This window comes from Notothenia coriiceps, unplaced genomic scaffold (assembly GCF_000735185.1).
Source record: "Notothenia coriiceps isolate Sejong01 unplaced genomic scaffold, NC01 NC01_scaffold00024515, whole genome shotgun sequence".
NCBI lineage: Eukaryota > Metazoa > Chordata > Actinopteri > Perciformes > Nototheniidae > Notothenia > Notothenia coriiceps.
In genome coordinates, this window is record NW_011357216.1 from 26,558 (window position 1) to 37,525 (window position 10,968).

The 10,968-nt window shown below is 42.1% G+C and overlaps 1 protein-coding gene across 2 annotated transcripts in view; it reads right to left on the reverse strand.

Annotated features, from left to right (window-relative positions):
- The window catches only part of sema3aa (sema domain, immunoglobulin domain (Ig), short basic domain, secreted, (semaphorin) 3Aa), a 33,347-nt gene that overhangs the window by 21,707 nt on the left and 672 nt on the right, over window positions 1-10,968 (reverse strand). The window lies entirely within an intron of this gene.

Genomic DNA, 10,968 nt, shown 5'->3' on the forward strand with positions numbered 1-10,968 from the left:
TGTCAAAGTAAATGCATGTGTGTGGATGTGTGTGTGTGTGTGTGTGTGTGTGTGTGTGTGTGTGTGTGTGTGTGTGTGTGTGTGTGTGTGTGTGTGTGTGTGTGTGTGTGAGAATTTGTAGTGAACCGCAGATGGGTTGAGCGTATGTGTGTGGGTTTTACTGTAGGTATAGTTTTCTACAGTGGCCATTCTATGGACATCAACGTCCTATAATCCTGGAATAACGATGACGAGACATTAAATACTGCAGATAAGAAGAAGTCTAAGCCATATTGTTATCAGGTGGTAGCCAATCAGATAATAGCCTGTTATTCTCAGTTTACCAATCAGATTTGAAATCGCAGGGTCAGGAAATGAGTTGAAGGAGAGAAGTAAGCAAATGTGATTTCCAGTCCACAGAACGCCAACGGAGGTCCTATTATGTTTCAAACGGTGAGTAAGGGAATAACAATGTGTGTGGCAGAAAGTCAAGGTGTACAAATGGGAATTGAATGGAAAAATACATAGTTTAAGGCTTACAGAAGATTAAGATGACAGAAAAGGGAAGTTAAGAATGAGGATATGGAGAGATAAAGCCAAACGCTCAATAGTGAATGAAAAAAGACGGGACATCTCCTCCTAACTTCCATCTACGTGACAGACAGTATCTTCTGAAAGTAAGAGGCAATGTAGGGCAAACCGGTCCGTCACGAAAGGTTTCTCCCAGATGGGCCAAAGAAGGAAAAACACACGCATATTTCAACACGTGGCGATGCCCGACAAAGACACGGTGGCCTCAGCCTGCACACACAAACACACAGAGAGAGGCTTTATCTGAGCTGGGATCTGCTGCGGTTTGGAGAATTGGAGGAACTGGGCGTAAGCACCTAAGGACCTCTAACCTAAACACAGACACGCTCGTTTGGAAATGGAGCACGGGCAGATTCAGGGCGCGCAGCACGGCTCATACAAAATACAGTAACCAAGCAAAGACAAGAACCCTAGAATAACACACACGGGGAGGAGGAGCAGGTTCAACATGTCTTCACTGCGCTCGGCTTTTAAAATGCAAGTAGACCCCCCTCAACTGACATGCATATACAATATATAATATATCATATTGACCTAAATGTTTACAGCGCATCAATTCTCCCTGAACAAACACATTCTTCCCAGACTAAGTTGTAATCCAATCGTTTTTTCTGCCTATGCAGCATGAACTAGTGGAACAGTGCGCACACTCAGCAGCTTCCACCTCCAACACACTCCCTGGCCCCCCCCCCTCACCACACACAGTCTGCTTACACTCACCACTGGATACCAATTAAACATATACCAGTGCATGAATATGGATTCCACTCACTTCACACACATGGCGACACACACACTCTGTTCAGTCCACTTTCATCGCACTTTCTCCTGTTACATGCATCCTCTGTCTGCTCTTTTTCACTCACACATTCGGTTTCCTACATATTGAAAAGCACACATTCAGGCACAGTGGGCCTGTGCAAACAGCCACTGACACACACACACACACACACACACACACACACACACACACACACACACACACACACACACACACACACACACACACACACACACACACACACATTAATATGGAGGCACATCTGCAAAGATATGGTGAAATTGAAGTCTGGGGAAATGAGTTGTTTGATGTTAACACTAAAAGTGGGAATCTAATCCAAAATTAACTATACAGTATTATCATCATGCCTAATTCAAGATTCTTACATCAACAAACAAGCATTTTGCAATATGCTGAGTATTACATTTATAATGATTTATTCGCTTTTTTTCAACAGCAAATAATGCAATTTAACAACTTCCTGCCAATCCTGCTGATTTCACCTATGACATCAAAATAAAAAATAAATAATACCATCAAGTGAGTTGACTGTAAAAGCAATTGTTACCATAAATTGCAATAATAATAGTTAAGATGATGAGTATGTGTAATGACAACTTTGCAAAAGAAAGACATTTGAAATTCTATTCTGTACAAATGTACCCAACCCTAAGTTAACAATATGGTTGGAAGAACTGAGTTTAATCACAAGTTATTTGATCCTAGATATATATAATATATATATATTATATAATATATTAATATATATTATATATATATATATATAACATAATCATATATGTATGCTATCTAGGGGGCTTGAATGCCCTTCACCATACATACACAAACCCAAAACTGATATTCAAAGAACTACCACTTCAAACTGGCAAATACAAGCAATTCATTCAAATTAATTACATTTTGTCCTCTGTCACACTCCATATGGAAAATAACATGGCTCTTGCTTAAAAAGCCCCGGGGGGAAAAAAAAAGAACATTTACAAACCATCTAGGTCAGATCATAAAAAGATGCATAAGATCCTGTGGAAGTACATCCTTCACTCCTCCATCAACTCGGAACCGTCGCCTTTCTTCACGCAGTTTTCATTATTCCGCTATTTCCGTGAGCAATGTGGGCGTGTANCATTAAACTAATGCAGCACTGTTCAAGTGTTCCGTGCATACAGTACGGCACAACAAGAGGGGAGGGGGTTTTCGACAAGTGGGACATTTCACTTTTTTACTATTAATTTCGTTGACAAAGCTTTCTTTTTCTTCTGCTTTTGGCAAGAGGTTCCTGACTTACACCCAAAAGGTGTGTTTTTGTGGGCTGTCAGAGTGTGTAAGTCTGTTTTACTAAAAAGCTGACAGGCAGGGAAAAGAAAGACAGTTCGAAAAGAAAATGGCAGCTCAAAAGGAACTGAGAATTACACGTGTTTTTCTTTATAATACAAGGCTGGCTTCAGAAAAGCAAAGACACACAGTTCTGTAATATCTGCAGTGGTTTAGGTTTGGCATGTCAATCCTTCTGTCTGTCCCAACTCTGCCTCTGAATGCTTCCTTTTTTCTCCGTGTGTGGTGCAGTCTGCGTTTTCCCGCTCTCACGATGGCCTCTGCCACAAAACACAGGTGTCGGGGAGAAAAAAGACGAGACGGCGGCCTCATGGAAATTTGCGGAGAGCTTTGCTTAACAAAGTGTTCAAATATTATCCTAAGCTCAAGGATTTCCACACATGCCTCAAAAGTTCACCTCCCCGCTCCCTCTCTTTCTTTCTAAGCACGGAAGCAGGTGTGGGTTGGTTTCCATGGTGACGGTGAGTATAACACAACCTGGGTCGGTGGATTTCTCATTCGGGTTCAGCAGAGTGACAGGAAATGTGCTACCTCGCACACGGCGCCGTGAACTCTATCATTCAGATGAGCTTCCACATGTTCATTTTAATACAAAGGTGCGCATGAAAGTGTGTGGAGTAATTATTTATTAGAAAAAACACTGAATATATTTGTGATGTTGCAGCCAGCCATACTGTACTACTTTCCAGAAACGATTGGTTGGCTTTCTAGAAATTCAGCTCTGCAAAACACTGTTGAAATAGAAACGTATTATTTTTATTTTCAACCGAAATGACGCACAGCTATAATTCAAAGTCAAGTAGTGTATCTTATGGGACATTTAAATACCACACTGTCTAGTGAATATGACTGAGATCAAGTTCAACCATAGGATATGTATCATAGGGACTAACACGGAAAATACGACCACATCCCAAACCACAAGAATCTATATGAGTAGTCTAAGTATGTGTTGAATTTCACCATACAGCATCATTCATCTTTCTCAACCAAAAATGCTAGATCTCCTCGTCACCGCACGACATCGAGGAAGAGAGAGAGAGTGAGGACGGATACTGAACACACACTAATCTGAGAGTGGACATGAGCAGCATAATAGAGACCAGAGTAATGGAAGCAAAGTAAGGCAGAAACATGAGCACAGATTAGAAAAAAAAAAAAAAGGACACAAGACAAAAGCGGTTGAATATGGATCCGTTTCATTAGTGTGTGTCTCCTCCTGTCATTGGACGGCTGGACCACAGAGAGCGGTTTCCAGCCAGCGCAGTGGCCACAGACGGCTCGAGGCCTGGCCATGTGCACCGCAGAAAGCCCACTCACACACCACTAAATGCTCACTGTACAACCAGGCTGCTCAGACTCTCTGGTTCCTATTACTTTTAAGGAAGACACACACACACAGACACACTTGCAAATATAAACTTCTGAATGCAAATACAATTGTCGGCATTTTTGAACATGTACAAATTTGCCATGTGTATCCACGCGGCCAATCACATTATCACTCCTCTGCAAATCTGTGCAGCGAGAGGGAGACGGTGCTAGTGTGAGTCAGTTTGATGGATGTACTTTGAGAGGAACCAGGCTGTGGTTAGCGTGGTCATGTCTGGAGCCACTGCCTGTTAGTGCAGCCTGTCAGCTGTACCGTGTAGCCCAATGTCAGCCCTGACATTTTATTAGAAATTAATGAGGCAGGGCTACAGATCCCGATGTGACAGCGAACACGTTGATGCGACACAGATAAAATCCACAGACACATTTCTGCTCTGCTCTCTATTAATAAAGGTGCAACAAAATGAGGTTTTGGGAAATAAAAGTATGCAGCGTCTGCTTTTAACGTAATGCAATAGCAGTGGGAAATGATAATCCACAAAATCCCCAATTTTGAAAATTATAAAGTCAAGATTTATGATTGTAATCTTCCCAACGTCGTAATTATGTCTCATCCAAATGCTGGTATTTGTGACAGAAATACATCCAAGGGGAAAAAATTATAACTGCAAATTTGGAGGGACTATTATATCTCGCTAACAGTGGCTATAAGTCTATACATCAGGGCACTGAAAAAACTGAAACGTTGACTCTAATATCACACAAGTGTATTAGGTTAGTAGAAAGCAATAATATTAGGTTGAACCTAGTATTTTGTATTTAAACTTAATGTCATTGATTTCAATTAGCCTAATTATGTGAAATGTTGTGACCATTCACTTTAAAATCAAGTTATCAGTGAAAGAAGTATCAATCGTATACAAAACTTCATCACACACTCTAGTTTTAAAAATGGTTTTGTTTCCACCGCCACTCCCCATTCTTCCTCTGCGTGTCCGTCTGTTGTCCATCAGTCCCCCAGTCTTTCTGCAGAGATGTCCCCCTCATTTGTAACTCGACCCTGTTGAGATTGAATGGTTCACCCTTTCTCCATATGACTGACAAAACTTAGCAGGTGGCGGGACCCATTCATACCCGCAGTTCAGCAATCTGCAACACGCTGTAACCCAAGCCTTCATCCCAAACACAGATGCAAAGACGCAGGGTATTTGTCCCGCATGCGTGTCCATACACTGCTTATGTACACACAGACGGAAATATACACTGAACACGCACAATTGCTGTGTGTACGCTCATTAATCTCTTCGCGAACGCGCACGGCGATGACATTAACTCCTGTTGTGGCTTTTATGAGCACACATCAGGATTGTTTTAAGTAAGGATTTCGGTTTTAATTAAAAAGCACTGTAATTATGGAACACTTAAGGAACACTGGGGCCGTGCTTGACATTCCAACGCACACACCAACTTGGAAAGCAAACACACGAAATCGGAAAGGTCATAAAACTCAGCAATTACACCAGAGTGTGTTGCAGCATGGGGTAATGAAACAAATCACTCATGCCGCTTTCATGTATTCGTCTAAAATACCTATAATAAGACAAGCTAGATATGGTATCAAAACAACATCACACTCACTGCAATAGTACACATAGAAACTAAAATGTTGACTTTAATTAAATGTATCAAGTCAACATATTTCGTACTGTATTAGGTAAGTTGAAACCAATAATATTAAGTTGAAATAAAAAAGTAGGTTCAACTTAACATTATTGCTTTCAACCAACCTAATACAGCTATGTTATTTTTTTGTTGACATAATACATTTAATTAAAGTAAACCTTTGCAGTTTTATCAGTTTATGCTAGTGTAAAATGGCAACAAAAACAATTGACAGACATTAAGGGACTTTATAAATGTATTTTTGTTTTGCAAGTGCATTGGCGTCATTGCACAATTATCTGTGGGGCAATGAGTGTCGACACAAATTCTCTCTGTGACTCAATTATGCCATCTTTCAACTTGTGGTCAGGTATGTGAGTCAGTGCAAGGAAATGTAATATATTTGGATGTAACATAGGGGCATGATTGAAAAAGCAAGCCACAGCAAAACATTGGTTTATAGTATTGGAATGTGGCCGTGTGGGAGCAGCCATGAGGGATAGTTCAGTGTGTGTGTGCGTGTGCGTGTGCGTGTGTGTGTGTGTGTGTGTGTGTGTGTGTGTGTGTGTGTGTGTGTCCAAATAGAGTTGAAAAGAAGGATAGCCAAAGATATGTATCAACCAAGCTGCAATCAAAGAGACAGGAAGAGGAGACCAGCATAAAAAAAATAAAAAAACACAGCCTACTTGAAGATTGTACTTAGGGTCTGCGGTGTTGTGGTTCTTTGAGAAGCGAGGGGAGGGAGGAGGGGGTAGGAAGAGAAGAACGATGAGAAATAAAGAGAAAAGGGAGGCAGACATCTCCAAAGTTGGCGCGTTGGGAGAACACCTTATAATTATCTACATCCGCTCTGAGAGCCCCAGCCCGCAGAATGGACAGATACAACAAAGAGGGCAAGAGAGAGAATCTCATTCACATATCAAAGAAGGAATAGACACACTGATCAACCATACAAACACCCACAAACAGTTCATATTTTTATAGGCAGACACGCCCACACACCAAACACACACGGACACACACACAGGCTTATTATGGGGCTGAGTCCAGACTGCGTTGAGTGCGGTTCCACACCAAGTGTCTATTTTGAAGGGTTGTAAGCCAATTCCAGATTCCCTGTCTCTTTCTCCGTCTCGCTCCGTCTTTCCTCCTCAGTTCCTCCCATGCAGCCAGCATGGGGCATGGCACTACGAGGTCAGGCAGTAGGCTCCATAATTACCCACGCCGAGGGTAATTATCAGGTTGTTTGACGAGGCCTTTTAAGTGTTAAAGTGCCGCCCGCTGGCTCCTTTTTACGGATCACAATCGGGTCAAGTTTAGAGCTGCAATATATGTTTATTTTCACTTTCAATTAATCAGCATGATTACTCTAATAATCGTTTTGTTTATAAAAAGGTTCAAAAAAGGTTAAATGGCAATCAAAATCTCTTAAAAAATCTTGATTTAAAAAAAAAAAATTATTATTATTAACTTTACAATTCTATGAGAGCATCGTTTTAGAAAATATTTGTAATTGTTGCTCTAAAAATGGCTAAACCAATCCATTTATATATTCTAAATTGTTGCCATTTATTTTCTGTTGATTCACTATTCAATGAATTGACTTATTGTTTGAGCTCTTGTGGAGTTTTGCAGTTTCATGGATCTCCCCTCATACTGTGTGTATCTGGGTGCTGTATGTGCATCGCTTGACCTTTAGGGGTCAGTGTTCCTCCTGATGGCCTTTCTACAGCGTGGGAGGGGGTGGGAGATAGATTGTGTTCAGGAATGTGATTGTGTGCAGCTATGCATTGATCCATGGGAGTGTGTCATTGTTTCATCCTTTTAATTTATGTGCTTGCTGTATTGCAGTACTGCAGCAACAGCATTGTTTATATTACATTTGCAACAATAAAGTGCTTTTATTCTTAAATAATTCAAATAGTTTGATAATTGCGATTTTCCCGCCTCTTCTAGGTTATGATGACTCACTTTTGTCAAAGGAATTGGGCTGCCGTTTGTTGCCTTAAAATATTACAACACTAAGATTAGTTCTAACTTGGACTTGAGTTTCAACTCATGTCTCCTTCTCCTTATGTTCCTAGGTCAAGGCAGTGGAAGTAAAAAGCTATTCTGGTCTCAAGGAGAAGAGAAAATCATTAACTCTTGTGATCATACTTCTGTCCCCGTGAAGCCAGATCCTTTTAGCTGAGAGAGATGGCTAACTGACCCCACCGGGAAATCATTTACTCTGCACTTGCTGCGCCAGCCGTCCCAGGAGAGGTAATTGTATCTACCTGCCTCCATTTCTCAGTCGTTCTACGTCTCAAACTGCTCACACTGCAGTCGTTCGTGTGTCCTTTCCAGCAGACGACTATCGGTCCCTGGAGGCGTGTCATCAGCGCTCGTTTGAGAATAATTTCACGGGACTCTGCTCGCATGCTCTGTGTTTATTTGACTGCCCAAAATCACAGACCCTCCTTGTTCTTGCGACTGTCCCACTCCGGGGCCTGAGTCTCTCTTCCGCTTGTGTGATCGTCCCGGCACACTCTTTTGCTCGGCGCTCGTTTGACTGTCCTTCCCAGGAGGATTCCTCATTGTCGTTTATTTGACTTAATTACTATGCAGGCTTGGTGGAGGGAGAGGGGATGAGTGACACTTCACTTAACAACCAGCCTCCCTTCCTCCTGCGTCGTCTGCTGTATGTCTGCCAGCTTATCCTTCATTAAAAGCAAATCTCTCCTCCCCTCCACCGTCAACCCCATCCCTCTCTCACTCCCACCGCCCGCCGCACAGTGGGTGTTAACGGAGAATCATCCCCCCTGACAGGCATCGAGAGAGCCATCAAACACCTGTGGGCCTGAGGCACTGCCGAGCGGAACCTCACAAAGACGCTGATGCCTTTACACCCCAATGATATGCATATACACAATGGTGGAAACCAATAGCAGTTTGAAATCACAAATAATTACAGAAACAGCGATTTGTCAGCTCATGTGCACGGGCACACGCACAGGACCAGGTGTCTAATTATATGGGCACATGACAGACCTGACACATTTTTTGCCTCGCTAAAACACACGCAAACTCACCACTTACAGTCTTAAGGGAGGGTATCACAAGAGAGGGTGTTGAGTCCTCGCACCAAGATGTTGCATGAACACACACACACACACACACACACACACACACACACACACACACACACACACACACACACACACACACACACACACACACACACACACACACAACAGGGCTTTGATGCACTTTTAGTAAAAATAATCGTACATCCACTAAAGTGCATCTGTCATGACTCTTTCCCTGCAGACCTGCCTTCTTGGTTTCAGGACGCTCATCCATCACTCGTACAGTGAGGCAATGCAGACTTTGATGCTCGATGACATATATCTTGTCTAGTATTGTTGTCAGCAACATGTTCGCTTGTCAGACCGAACACCAAGGAGGATCACAAAAAAGGGGCAGAGGGGAACTATATTCACATTCTTTGAAAGCAGATGGCTGTGTAGAAGAAGAGATGACATTTTCCCATCATGCCTAGAGGCTCCGTGTGAACTGACATAATGGAGCCCAGGGGATGTATGACTTGTAGCAGGTAAGTTCAACTATGATTCTTCCCAGAGTCCATGTGGTGATTGCATGTCATCACCCTTTTAAAATGCTGTGCCAACAACATGATGAAGAAGCTCATTAAATGCTGAAATACAAAAGTCACATGCAACACCGAGCATCGGCACACACGCTTGGAAGTTTAAAGGGTGATGAAGGAAAATATACTCTACCAAAATTACAACCTGCGCTCTATCTAAAGAATAAAGCATGTCATATAGCAGGCCTCTAAACACAAGTTATAGCAAACGTCTGGGCTGAAGATAGAAAATGAATTAGGGTGACAAACATCACATTTATGACTGAATGTTTTCCCAAGATTGAAATGATCTGAGTGACCGAGGCTTTGGGTGACAGTCAAACGCACAACGGGATGCTGCTAAACAACGGCAAATCAGCACGTTCGTACATTTTCAGAGGGCTTGTTTTACGAGAGAAACGGGACTAAAATAAAGAATGGAGAGACCACACTCGCAGCCATATACTTTCGGTCATGTTTTGGGACAAAGAACCACGATAGCCTCCCTCACTGAAATTAAAATGCACAAAAAAACCTTCCCAAAATATGTCAAAAATGTTGCCAGTTATTTCTAGCTGAGATGAAAAGTCTGCTATTACAAAGAGCCTGATTTAGTGTAGGGTGTGAGAGGAGAGAGGAGACCAGACAGAGAGGGAGAGAGAGAGAGAGAGGGAGGAGGAGGAGGAGGAGGAGAGGAAGAACCGGCGCTCCGCAGTCTCCCCTCAAAATAACACACAAGCAGAGGGAATAACATGTTTGGTGTATACGTCAAAAGCTTACACGTGCACGTTATAAAAAGACACGAAACTCCCTCTTATTCTCCCCCAATATATTCTGCAGCACATTATTTAATGCACACGTAAAATCAACATGCCTGTTTAGTTTTCCATTCAAACCAAACTCTACAACTGTTGGATCCATTTAGGGTAGAGTAATGAAAAGTGTGGAAACCTGCACGGCCCCTTAAAGAAAGGCTCTGTGTCATGACCGAAGTTTTTGGGACAGAAGCCATTAAAACGGAGGCTCCACTGCCTGTTCGGAGCACTTAACAGGGCTGTACAGTGCTAGCAGAAAGGGGACAGCACAAGGGGGAAATTGGTACAGGGGCCAATATATACATTTTACTCCAGGCCTTCTTCAGCATATGGAACCAATCTGACTATTCGTAAGAAGAATAGTGAGTTCTGAGGGACAGGCAGGGAAGGAAGGAGTAAGTAAATGGGAGAGAGAAGGGTGAGTTAGATGCTGTGCGCACTGAAAAAACGGAACCGTCGGCTTTATTGACATGTATAATGTCCCCAATTAACACATAACTGTATTAGATTAGTTGAAAGCAATACTATTGAGTTGAACCTACATATTTTGTATTTAAACTTGCTTTCAACTAACCTAATACAGCTATGTGAAATCTGTTGACATAACACATTTAATTAAAGGCAACGTTTCAGTTTTTCAGTGTTCTGACCAAGAGTGAATGAAAGAGACACAGAAATAGATTCACAGAAATAGAAAAAAAGGAATACTCAACATGAGAAAGAATGCATGAAAAGAAAATCTTGAAAGAGCAGCCAGGGGCGAGAGAAACAGACTAAACAAGCTACGTTAAAAGCACCAGCAACCATGTATCCTGGAGACGGGGGGG